Genomic DNA, 13,191 nt, shown 5'->3' with positions numbered 1-13,191 from the left:
AGAAAGGACAGGACTATTGGGTCCCACAGCGTCATCTGTCCTGTGTACATCCTTGTGACACTCACACATCTGTCAGGGAAATCCCTTGGCCAGCAACTGTATTTACACACTGGCTTCTCTTTCCCTTCCATTCACTGATTGGTTTACAAATGAATGTTGGGGACTTGAGGAAGCTCACAAAATTGCAGACCTCGGTTTCTACCCAAAAAAGGATTTGCCAACTTTTTCTTTTTGAAGCAGAGTTGAGGTTTATTAAAGACATTTTAGTATGGACGTTAAATATGAGTGTTGAGAGAGAGGAGAGAGGGAAGAGGGAGAGGGAAGAGGGAGAGGGAGAGGGAGAGGGAGAGGGAGAGGGAGAGGGAGAGGGAGAGGGAGAGGGAGAGGGAGAGGGAGAGAGAGAGAGAGAGAGAGAGAGAGAGAGAGAGAGAGAGAGAGAGAGAGAGAGAGAGAGTCAGTCCAAAGACAGTAAGTCACACTCAGAGGCAAGGATGTGGGTTTCTCTAAGGAATCACCATCTTTTTCGTTTTTTTTAATGCGCATGTGTGTGCTTGCGTGTCTACATGTGTGCTGTGGTGGCCAGAAGAAAAACTGACTGTTACAGGTGGCTGTGAGCTGTGATATGGTCGCTGGAGGGACGAGCGCTCTTACCCACTGGCCATCTCCAGCTCCCACAATCCATTGCCTTTACAGTGGTTACAGACACGACTTTTGCTAGGTTTAAAGCTGTCATTGGCAACTGGTTGCCAAGGAACTTGAAGGGGGCCTCAGGGTGGTTCCTGAGGGGGCACCTGACAGGACTAATGGCAAGGTCACCCAGAGACAAGAAGCATGGTATCGCCACTGTAAATGCAGTCTTGTTTTCGAGTCCTAGAAAACGTGTGGAAGGAGAGTGAGGCCCTATGCGAGGACACAGACAGTCAGGCCTTAGCGTGGTTCATTGCTCTCTCTCTATGTGAAAAGAACACATTCCTCACAGCAGAAGTTAACTGTGTGGGGGATTCTCCTAGCTGGTGAGAGGCTTTATGGAGACGCTGGGGTGAGGGGCTTCTCTTTCCTATAATTCCTGTGTCTTCCCATCCTGCCTCCATCCGACAGCATCTGATACCTGCAGCAGAGCATCCCCTGCATTGCCAGAATCCGCCTACCCTCTCCAATGCATTTTCCTGCTCACTTTCTTTAGAGAGTTGAACATAATTCTAGATATGAACAACACATGAATTCTGGGTATTTTTGGTTGCAGGTAGAAAGAGGGATCTTTTCCTATGGGCATCTGGGGTGTAATAGGTTACAGTGATCAAGAGATAAATAGGAACTTTAGTTCTGAGTAAGCAGGGGGAGAGTCAAGAGCTTAGGTGACAGACAAGTCTAGGTCCCATGGAATAAGGAAGCAAACCGGAGGCTCTGGAGGACAGAGATTAAGGACCTGGGTGGCAGGAAGGGGGCATGTGCTATCAAGCATGGAGTTTCATTCATTCATTTGACAAGTATTTATCAGACAGCTTGGTGTTGGGAATACAGCAGTAAGCTGCAAACAGACCCTGCCATTAACAATGAACCAACGCCGACTTCAGCATGCGTGGTTATTTAGGAGGGACAGAGCTGGCTCCAGATCAGGGATGGCACAGGGGCCTACAGACCGCAACAAGGTTAAGCAGTCCTCCCCAGAGCAGGTGAGTCGCCAGGTCAAGCGCTCTTTGCATATGTAGAAGTTTCTTTACAGTTTCTTCCTTTAATATCAATGACACTTGAGTCTATAGAAGGGGGAACAAAGAAAAGTGTATTTATCCACAGGGCACAAGCCTGGAGACTGCTGTTTCCTAGAGGATAGTGAAAGTATGTAATTCACTCAACAGCCATTTATGAAGCATCTATTACTTTCAAAGAACAGCATTAGGAACAGAGTCATGGGGGTGGAAAATACAGTCCCCAGAAATTCCAACAGTGTGGCGGGTGCGATGATGAAGTGGCAGGGTAGAAAGGATGATGGGAGAGAAAGTGAGCTCAAAAAGACCTCTGAGAAATGACACAGGGGATGAATCTTAACAGAAAAAGAGAGCCTGGTGGTTCTAAGCAGATATGCTTGGGAGGGGTGTTCTATAACAACAGGTACTAAGGACCTACTGTAAGAGACCACCACTCACCTTCTGTAGGAGACCACCACTCACCTACTGTAGCAGACCACCACTTCATCTACTGTAGCAAACCATCACTTCATCTACTGTAACAGACCACCACTTCACCTACTGTAGGAGACCACCACTCACCTACTGTAGGAGACCACCACTTCATCTACTGTAACAGACCACCACTTCATCTACTGTAGGAGACCACCACTTCATCTACTGTAGGAGACCACCACTTCACCTACTGTAGGAGACCACCACTTCATCTACTGTAGGAGACCACCACTTCATCTACTGTAACAGACCATCACTTCATCTACTGTAACAGACCACCACTTCATCTACTGTAGGAGACCACCACTTCATCTACTGTAGGAGACCACCACTTCATCTACTGTAGCAGACCACCACTTCATCTACTGTAGGAGACCACCACTCACCTACTGTAGGAGACCACCACTCACCTACTGTAGGAGACCACCACTTCATCTACTGTAGGAGACCACCACTCACCTACTGTAGGAGACCACCACTTCATCTACTGTAGGAGACCACCACTTCATCTACTGTAGCAGACCACCACTTCATCTACTGTAGCAGACCACCACTCACCTACTGTAGGAGACCACCACTTCATCTACTGTAGGAGACCACCACTTCATCTACTGTAGCAGACCACCACTTCATCTACTGTAGGAGACCACCACTTCATCTACTGTAGCAGACCACCACTCACCTACTGTAGGAGACCACCACTTCATCTACTGTAGGAGACCACCACTTCATCTACTGTAGCAGACCACCACTTCATCTACTGTAACAGACCATCACTGCATCTACTGTAGGAGACCACCACTTCATCTACTGTAGGAGACCACCACTTACCTACTGTAGGAGACCACCACTTCATCTACTGTAGGAGACCACCACTTCACCTACTGTAGCAGACCACCACTTCATCTACTGTGGCAGACCACCACTTCATCTACTGTAGGAGACCACCACTTCACCTACTGTAGCAGACCACCACTTCATCTACTGTAGCAGACCACCACTTCACCTACTGTAGGAGACCACCACTTCATCTACTGTAACAGACCACCACTTCACCTACTGTAGGAGACCACCACTTCATCTACTGTAGGAGACCACCACTTCATCTACTGTAGCAGACCACCACTTCATCTACTGTAACAGACCATCACTTCATCTACTGTAGGAGACCACCACTTCATCTACTGTAGGAGACCACCACTCACCTACTGTAGGAGACCACCACTTCATCTACTGTAGCAGACCACCACTTCACCTACTGTAGGAGACCACCACTTCATCTACTGTAGCAGACCACCACTTCATCTACTGTAGGAGACCACCACTTCACCTACTGTAGCAGACCACCACTTCATCTACTGTAGGAGACCACCACTTCATCTACTGTAGGAGACCACCACTTCATCTACTGTAGGAGACCACCACTCACCTACTGTAGCAGACCACCACTTCATCTACTGTAGGAGACCACCACTTCACCTACTGTAGGAGACCACCACTTCATCTACTGTAGCAGACCACCACTTCATCTACTGTAGGAGACCACCACTTCACCTACTGTAGCAGACCACCACTTCATCTACTGTAGGAGACCACCACTTCATCTACTGTAGCAGACCACCACTTCATCTACTGTAGGAGACCACCACTTCATCTACTGTAGGAGACCACCACTTCACCTACTGTAGGAGACCACCACTCACCTACTGTAGCAGACCACCACTTCATCTACTGTAGGAGACCACCACTTCACCTACTGTAGGAGACCACCACTTCATCTACTGTAGGAGACCACCACTTCATCTACTGTAACAGACCACCACTTCACCTACTGTAGGAGACCACCACTTCATCTACTGTAACAGACCACCACTTCATCTACTGTAGGAGACCACCACTTCACCTACTGTAGGAGACCACCACTTCACCTACTGTAGGAGACCACCACTTCATCTACTGTAGGAGACCACCACTTCATCTACTGTAGCAGACCACCACTTCATCTACTGTAGGAGACCACCACTTCATCTACTGTAGGAGACCACCACTTCACCTACTGTAGGAGACCACCACTTCATCTACTGTAACAGACCACCACTTCACCTACTGTAGGAGACCACCACTTCATCTACTGTAGGAGACCACCACTCACCTACTGTAGGAGACCACCACATCATCTCCTATAGCAAGACGGCCATTTGCCCAAAAGGAGCCTGCAGAAAGCCACTGAAGGTTTGTTTCAAGACATGTGCTATAGATGTACCCCAAAGTCTTTTCAGGTTCCCATTCTCACACATTCTTAGATTTACTTGGCCTGTGTTGGGAGTGGAAGAGAAGAACACATATGATTAATAGGAAAGAGGCAGACAATGAAAGGAGGCTGAACCCTGTCTGGCTTCCTCCATGAGGCTGACAGGACTCGACCAATGGGTTGGTTAGTCTCCAGCTACATCAGGATTTGGTTAAATTATTACATGGAGGAGTGGGGGAACAAGAGGGTGAAGTAAAAATGGTTTTGAGGCAGCAATAACCATGAACACAGAAACTTAACTGGTGAGTACCAGGTGACTATGAATGAACGCACAAAGGAGAAAGAGCCCCTGTGTGTAGACCAGCAGAGCATGGAACAAAGGCAAGAGTGTGCCATGAGCAGTGCAGACAGCTGTGGGAACTGGCCTGTGGTTCCACCCTACAGGAAGTCCATGGCTTGAGGAGGAAGAGGAGCCCTGCCTGGCTAGGGCTTCCAGATGGGGCAGACAATCACAACACACCTGTCCAGCCCATTTCTCTCTCAGACGATGAAAAAGTCTCCTAGACCTCCCGCGAATGAATGGCTTGCAAAGGACCACAAAAGCAAATAGAAGTGAACTCACATGTAGTTTTAAGTGGGCGCAGAAGGTATCCCCAGGGCTGCAGTTCCATCCAGTAAGGCTTTCCTAGTTCTCTGTTCTCTCACACTGGCTGGTATCAAGTTCAAGTTCAAAATACTTTCCTATTGTCCTCTACACCACCATTCTAGACCCAAAGAGTCTCCAAAATGTGAGGACCAAATGAAATATGATTGGTTGCCACAGCACAGTAAGGACTTTGGGCCACCAAGCCACCTACCCAAAATAAGGGCCACAGAAAAGAAAAAAAGAAAGAGAAAGCTTTTCCAGCTTCAGGAGGCATCTTGCTGATGCCTTCAGCCAGAACTGGTTACATAATCTATGAGGCCTATCACAAGATGAACACTCTGGGCCTCTTGTTACAAATTATAAAGTTTTCAAGTGTTGGAGAGGTGGCTTAGCAGGCCAGCCTGCTTGCTGTTCGAGCATGAAGACCTGAGTTCAGATCCTTACACCCCACATAAAGCTGGATGTGTTAGTACATGGCTGTCTTCCCAGCACTCGTAAGCATGGGACGTGGAGACAGGAGGATTCCCAGAAGCTCATGTGCCAGTTATTCAAACATAGACAAGACAGAAGGCAAAAACCAATACCAAAGGTTGTCCTTTGACCTCCACACATAAGCCCTGGTGTGAGCATTCCCTGTCCCAACAGTCAAGATCACAAGGCAGCAGCCACATGGCATTAAGGCAAGCATACGGCCCTCTGAGCTCAAGATGTAGGCTGCAGCCTCACAGAGCCAGTTCTGCTTCCAAAAACAGTACAGCACGGTCATGTGCAAAGCCTGAGTCAGAGCTGGCCATCCCTGAGTCACAGACCCTATCCTGACACTCATTTGCTAAGTGACTTTAAAGCAATTTCTTCCACGATTGTGAGGAATTTAATGGGGTGAAGAACAAAATTCCCAGTCCACAGCAAGCACTCAATAAATGGAAACTCTATGGTTATTGTTTGAAGCAATGTGCAGATAGCAATTTTTAAAGTTCAAGAAGTGAATTGCTGGGGTGGGGAAGCTGACTAGTTGGTAACATGCTTGCCATACAGACATGAAGCCCTGGGTCATCACAGAACCCACGGGTTGTTTGTTTGTTTGTTTATATTTTTGTTTTGCTTTGGAAATGTCAGCATGTGCTGTTGTAATCCCAGAGCTGGGAGGTGGAGACAGGTGGATCCCTGCGCTGGCTGGGATTCGGCCAGCCTCGTCTAAACCAGTGAGTTTCAGGCTAGCAAGAGACTCTGTCTCAACAACAACAAACAATAACAATAAAAACCTCAAGATCAGCAGCATCTGCGGAGTGACAAGGAAGGCTGTCCTCTAGCCACCACATGCATGCACACACACAGAAATAAACCAATGGGCATGTGTCCATCAGAGACACCACACATGATGATGGGTGGGATGCCTGCGTCACAGAACTAAGCCGAACAGTGCTTTTATACCAGTAAAAGGTATAAAAGAAACAGAATATTTTAGAACAAAATTATGAGGCAGACAGGAAAGGCTAAGTCTAATCTCTTTCCTTCCTTCAGTGGCAAACGTGCAAGGATAGTCTGTACACTGTTGCCATTTCTAATCTGTGCCTCGTGCAAGGATAGTCTGTACACTGTTGCCATTTCTAATCTGTGCCTCGTGCAAGGATAGTCTGTACACTGTTGCCATTTCTAATCTGTGCCTCGTGCTACGCACCTCTTCCTCTCCAGCTCCCTAGTGTTCCTATGCCTGATCCCCCACCTAACTGATGTTATCATTTAAAAAGTTATAGATGGCCTCCTAGTTATTAAATAAAACACACATTCCTCACCAGCTCCGTGCAGTTCCACACTGCAGCTAATTTCTCCACCTCAACCCTTTCCTTCCCTCGACTCCTGTGATACTACACACCCGTGGCCACCAGCATGTCTGTCTGGGCATGTGTCCATCAGAGACACCACGCATGATGGTGGGTGGGATGCCCGAGTCACAGAACTAAGCCGAACAGTGCTTTTGTTTCTCGGATGCTACTTGTTCTCTGCCGTGTGGACTCTATCCCCTCTCCCCGGCTCCTTAAGGGAGGCAATCTCTGGGCTCCATCTTCAGATCTCGACACTAGTCTTTTTATGTTGTTACCTCAGTGAGCTCCGCTAACCTCATGGCTTCCACTGTTACTGTCTCCATATTAGACTCCCCGACCTCTCTCTCTCTGGAACACCAGTCATCTCCTGCTCCCAAGAACACGGTTTTTCCCCTGAGAAGTTTGAGTATTGCTTTGAGATACTTAAGCACTTACCTCTTCTTTCTAAACCAGTCTTCCCTGTGGTCTGGCTCATTTCGCTAACTCTCCAGCCAGGGTCAAGACTACACTGGTGTCATTTTGTCTTTGATCTCCAGTCACAGTCTTGCCCATTGCTGGCTGGACTCACCTCTTTTCAGCACAGCACCCCTGTTCCTTACCCTGTCCCAGCCACACCGGGTAAGTAACTTGCTGACTGTGCTGTCCATTTTCTCCAAACTCCAGTCTCCACCCTACCGTGGAGAATCTTCTCAAATATTACTTTCACGACACCACACTCACCTAAACCCAAATCTTCCGCTTCCCAACTGTAGGATAGAACCTCAACTTTTCAGATTGCTGATCCATGCCTCCAACCGGCTCCTCTGATCCTACAATCTGTCTACTTGATCTTGAGCTTGCTGGACTGGTCAGCCCTGTCAGCTGATCCCCGAAACTCTCAAAACATGCTGGCTTCACATTTTATGAGCACTGTGTTTTCTGTCCAGGAATTCCTCCCATCTTCCTTCCAGAAGAATCCATCATGGCTCTGGGTTCATTCTGCTTTCATTGTTTAATGTGATTATTATTGTTGTTGTTGTTGTTGTTATTTGTGTGTGCACGTGTGTGAGAGGGAGGGGTGGGGCAGGCACATGCTGCGGCTTGCGTGTGGACGTCAGAGGACAACTGTAGGGAGCTGGCTCTCATCTTCCCTCTCAGCAGGGCAGGGGCTCTTATTTCCCCTGCAGTGCTGTACTTCCGGTTGGCCCAATGGGTTTCCAGGTCATTCTCCAGAGCCCACCTCCCACTTCCCAGTCGAGGAAAAGAGGGGATTACACACACACGATGTTTCCCATCCAGCATTTTTTTTGGACAGGGTCTCACTGTGTAGCTCTGGCTGTCCTGGAACTCACACTGTAGACCAGACTAGCCTCAAACTCACAGAGATCCACCTGCCTCTGCCTCCCCAGTGCTGGGATTAAAGGTGTGCGCCACTATGCCTGGCTTACATCCAGCTATTAAGTGAGCTCCAGGGAACAGCCTGTCAGGCTTGCAAGGCAAGAGCTTTGATCCACTAAGCCGGCTCTCTTGATTTGCATTTTGAGAGAGGGGTCCCTGTAGTCCAGGCTGGCTTCAAAGTCACTAGGTAGCTGAGGATGACCTTGAACTCCTAATCCTCCTCCCTCTACCTCCCACACGCTGAGATTATAGGCACATGCTGGCACACCTGGCTCTCCCATGGCTCTGAACAACTCTTCCTTGGGAATCCAGTGCTGGATGATTTTCCTTTCTAAATCACTGTAATACTTTACAGCTCAAAGTGGTGCCGACTGCTGCCTTACATTTGGGATCTGTTTCCTACACACACACACACACACACACACACACACACACACACACACACAGAGAGAGAGAGAGAGAGAGAGAGAGAGAGAGAGAGACAAAGCCAGTGGCATTATTACAGATGAAGAAACCAAAACCAAGGAGTTTACCCTAAGCCATGTGGCTAGTACAGTAGAAATAGGATTCAGATCCGTCTAAACTGTGAATACCCCAACCCACACCACCTCCCTCATTTCCTGTCTCCTCCAAGGCACAAATGCTGCACAGGGTTTGCACACAAGTAGGCGTTCAGTCCCTAGGTTGACGGGGAAGGCTGCTGGAAGGCTAGCTCATGCTCACTGACAGAATTTGCTAGGCCAGAGCACAGCCGGGACCCCCCGAGCCACCTCCTTTTACTTGGCTTAACCTTTGACTTCGAAGACTTAGTGTGATTCATTCTCAAAAGAAATCTGGGTGTGTGTATGTGGAGATGGTTCAGTGGGTATAATATTTGCCATGCAATGTGCGGACCTGAGTGCCATAATCTCAGTGCTTTTGTGGCGGGGAGGGAAATGGAGACAGGAGAACCCCGAGCAGCTTACAGGTCAGCTAGCCTGGCCCACACGGTGCAGCAGCAGCAGCAGCAGCAGCAGCAGCAGCAGCAGCAGCAGCAGCAAAGAGACCCTCAAAGAGGTGGAAGCTGAGGACTGACAGCTGAGCTTGTCCTCTGACCTCCATATATGCTGTGGTATGTGCATGCCTGCACACACATCACACATATATCACATATACACAGGCATGATACATGCATGCCCTCCCCCGCCACACACACACACACACACACATAGAAATTTTGGGTTAAGTAAAGCTAACGGGTCTTTATCTGATTCAAACATGTATTGAATTCTGGGGATGAGCTCCATCTTACATTCTGGGCCTCTCCTTGCTCTGCTTCCAAATGACCAGGAAGTGAAAACAGGCTGGTCAGCTGACTGCAGTTCTGGAAATCGGCTCCAATAGTTAAAAATCTCAGTTTAAGAAACTACAGAAGCGAATCGTAGGTGGAAATGGCGCTAAGGGGAGGGAAGGATAGCTGTAAGGAAGGAGAGAGAACAGGAAGGAGGTGGCACAGGAAATAGTCTATGCAGGGGATGGGCCGGTCCCGTTCTGCACAGCTGTTTCAAGCTGTCAGACTCACTGCTGTTGTACATGGCTGGCAGCATTAACAGCAGGTTCCGGCCTATTTACACGATTTATGACCTGCCCGGAACTCACTCACTATGTTGTTTAGACTGACCTAGAACTCAGTATGTAGCCCAGGCCGGCTTGGAACTTGAGATCTTCCTGCCTCACTCGGTTGCTTAAGTGCTGGGAATACAGGAGTGTACAACCATCCTGGCTAAAATCCTTCCTTGACTCACTCTCTAGCATTTGATCTTACTTCTCTGGGAGTCACAGTTTCGAGGCTCACCATTGCTTCCCCGACTGTGACTTTTTGGCATGTGGTTTACGTTTGCCCTCCTACGATGCTGCCCTGAGTGCGGAGCATTGTGCCCAGGGTTCAGGCTCTCTACCCTGAGCTTGTTGAGGACCACCATTTTCCATTTCCACTTGTTGAACCTTTCCTCAGAAGCCGTGGGCGACAAAGGCCAGGAGTGAGGCTCAAAAAAGCCCATGGGGGGAATACATGGGAAAATATCACTGGAAAATTGTGATAGCAATGAGACATATAAGCCAGCTTTTTAAAACTTACATGAAAAAAGAAAGGAGACATGCTTGCAATATAAAGCCATTTCCCTAAATATAAAAGGGGGCGCTATTCCTGTGAGATACAATTTTCCTTAGTGGGAGCCCTCACTGAACTTTGTTTTGGTGTCCTTTCTAATCTTCGTGACAAACTCCTATTCACCCTTCAACACCTTGCTGAAGTAGGTTCTCTGGGAAGCCTTCTCTGACCTTTAGGCACGTTTAACAGATTCGTTCTTGCTTCTCCATCTGGTGTTCTGTTATCACTTTGGCTAACAATTTTGTCTCTCCCACCACCTCTCTGAGGACAAGGGCTAATTATCTTCCTCAGTGTTGCCTCCTCGAGACACAACAGAGTGCCTGGCATATACCAAGTATTCCTCCTTGCGTGGATAAACACACCAAGAGCAGCCGGCAAGTACAATTTGCACTTCATTTGCAGAACTCGGTTTGGTTGCTGCGGCTCTTCACTTGGAAGCACGTTTCCCCTTGTTGGGAACAAACGATTCGAGTCTCATAAAGTAAGCTCCATCCACAACGGCACATTAGGCTGTTCTTCATACCCTGGAGACGCGAGCATTTCCCCTCCACGCTAAACCTCTCGGGGCCGCCTTGATATTAGCAGCACATCTCCGCGCTAGCATTTCTATTGTGGCCAAGGCTAAATTACACCACGAGCCTAAAGAGGCCACCCGTCTTAGTGAATTGGGGGAGGGGGTAATTAGAAGACAACATTTCTGTAGCAGACCTAGGAGCGGAGAGGGAGGAGGAAGTTGATTTAAACCTAGCATTGCAAGAAATTCGCTAGAAACTCAAGCCAAGCAGGAGCTTCCTCTGGACGTGACAACAAACCCTGGTGTCCTGCAAGAATCTTTCCCTACCGGTGTCAGGTCAGAAAACAGGACCGGGGAGGGGGGGGGGCAGTGTGCCCGCCTTGGATTCCCCTCCTTCTCGTACCTTGGGACCTGCTTTTGCTTAACGACATAGCTCTTGTTTTCTCCTTCCAGTAACAACCACCGCCACAGTTTGCTCCCCCCCACACTGGCTCGATCTCGCCTTCGTCCTCCAGCAACCCCAACCAGGCTTAACTAGGGATCAAAAGTGCTAGTAGCTGGGCTGTCAGGCCGCTGCAGAGCAGGCAGCGCAGTGGGCAGGCCAGACCCTGGTGTCCACCCCCGCTGTCCCCGCGAGGACACGGGCCACAGGGGGCGGGCCTCTCCACGTAAGGAGGCCACGCGCCCCCGAGATCGCGCGACTGCGGGGACTTCGGCGGCTCTCTCACAGTCGCCCGCGAGCCCCGGGCCCGCAGGATCGCCGCGGTCCTCACTGCGGCCGGGTCCGGGTCCGCGGTGAGCCGGTGTCCACCGCGCTGCCCAGCCTCACGCGGCCCGGCCCGCTCGCCGCACCGTGACAGCTGGGTGCCCAAAGGGTTAAGCCCGCCGCGCCGCGCCGGGTGTCCCCCGCGCGCCGCCCCGCCGCCGCCAGCCGGCCCCAGCGCGCACGCGCCCGCCCGTTACCTGCGGTGGCCTCCGCGCTCCTCCTCCACCTGGCCGCGCTCTCCCGGGGCCGCCCCTCAGCCCGCCCCCTCGGCTCTCCGCCGCGCACCCTGCTGGCTGCCCCGCCGCGGCCCGCGGAGGAGGGGCCTGGGGGCGATTACCATGTATTAGCATACCGGAGCGGGTCACGTGGCTGCCCCAGCCAATGGCCACTCTGGAAAGGCGGAGATTGCACTGAACACGCCTTGGTCCTGCTCCGGGCCTGAACCGGTGGCCATGGCAACGGAGAGGAGGGCGAAGGAGGGGGGAGGCGCTGGAGCCTTGTGGTCCCCTGGGAGCATCTCAGCTACCTGAGCTCGGGCACCGCGACCACTGCACCACTGCGTACTTTTCCTACTCTGTGTATGGAGAGCACCTCAAATTGACCTCGCTGGGGAAATTCAGATTCCGGAAACGCTCTGAGCACTTAAACCACGTGCCTAACACTTTTCTGCAGAAAACTCTCCGGGTAACCTCAGGAAGCACATATCATAAACTTAACTTGATAGTGGGGCAAGCTTATTATGCTCACAGAGGCTCAGTCACTCACCCAAAGTCATACAACCACACTTCGTAGAAAAAGTGGAGACATGAGAACTTCAGGGTTAGGGCCCTCCTGCGTTTTTCTCCCCTCACAATTCCAAAGAGTCAAGAAAAAGACTGTATACAAACAGTTGAGAGAATCACCATACATCACCTGCAGAGCGCCTTTGCACTGCCGTACAGCGACATTCTGAGGCAGAGGCCTTACACCCATATTACAGATGACAGAAATGAAGCCTGGAGATGATGGGACCTGCCCTGGGCCAAAGAACTATTAGGAGGCGACAGTTAATTACTCGGATCTGTGTAGCTGTAGGAAATTTTACATGCAACTAAATCGCGCTATGGCTATAGCCACTTTAGAAATCCAGACACTGAACTTTTGAAAGGGCAAGCAAATTGTCCACATTTATACCTCCGGTACCTCAGACAATAGATTCTAATCCTGGCTTATCTGGCTCCAGAGCTATATTCTAATGGGATCTCGTTGTACCAGGCTCAGTGAATTTGGATTTAGGCATAAGAATGCCATCCCTAATCACTCAAGATTGGAATATATTCTGTGACAAGTGGCATGTATTAAGGTCACAGAAGATAAATATTAGAGTCACCAAGTTGGTAGGGGACTCTAGAACCCTGTCTCTCTGCCTTCAACTCTGTGGATCGTATAATTCACCTGAAAGCGCCAACATTCCCATATGGACTTGTTTAGCCTGGTGGCTCACTG

General features: G+C 49.7%; 1 protein-coding gene across 4 annotated transcripts in view; it reads right to left on the bottom strand.

Moving 5' to 3' along the window:
• The window catches only part of Phc2 (polyhomeotic homolog 2), a 108,644-nt gene extending 96,658 nt beyond the window's left edge, over nucleotides 1-11,986 (bottom strand). For 2 of the 4 annotated variants that reach the window (XM_076565108.1, XM_076565112.1), the window contains exon 1: nucleotides 11,904-11,986. The gene's annotated coding sequence lies outside the window, so the exon portion shown is untranslated. Of the gene's footprint in view, nucleotides 1-7,620; nucleotides 7,795-11,903 lie in introns of those variants that run through there. The other 2 variants (XM_076565107.1, XM_076565111.1) reach the window with 2 other exon arrangements.
• Between the last annotated feature and the right edge of the window lie 1,205 nt (nucleotides 11,987-13,191).

The sequence above is a fragment of the Peromyscus maniculatus genome, chromosome 2, assembly GCF_049852395.1.
Source record: "Peromyscus maniculatus bairdii isolate BWxNUB_F1_BW_parent chromosome 2, HU_Pman_BW_mat_3.1, whole genome shotgun sequence".
Lineage (NCBI taxonomy): Eukaryota > Metazoa > Chordata > Mammalia > Rodentia > Cricetidae > Peromyscus > Peromyscus maniculatus.
This window is presented reverse-complemented; position numbering and strand designations above follow the sequence as displayed.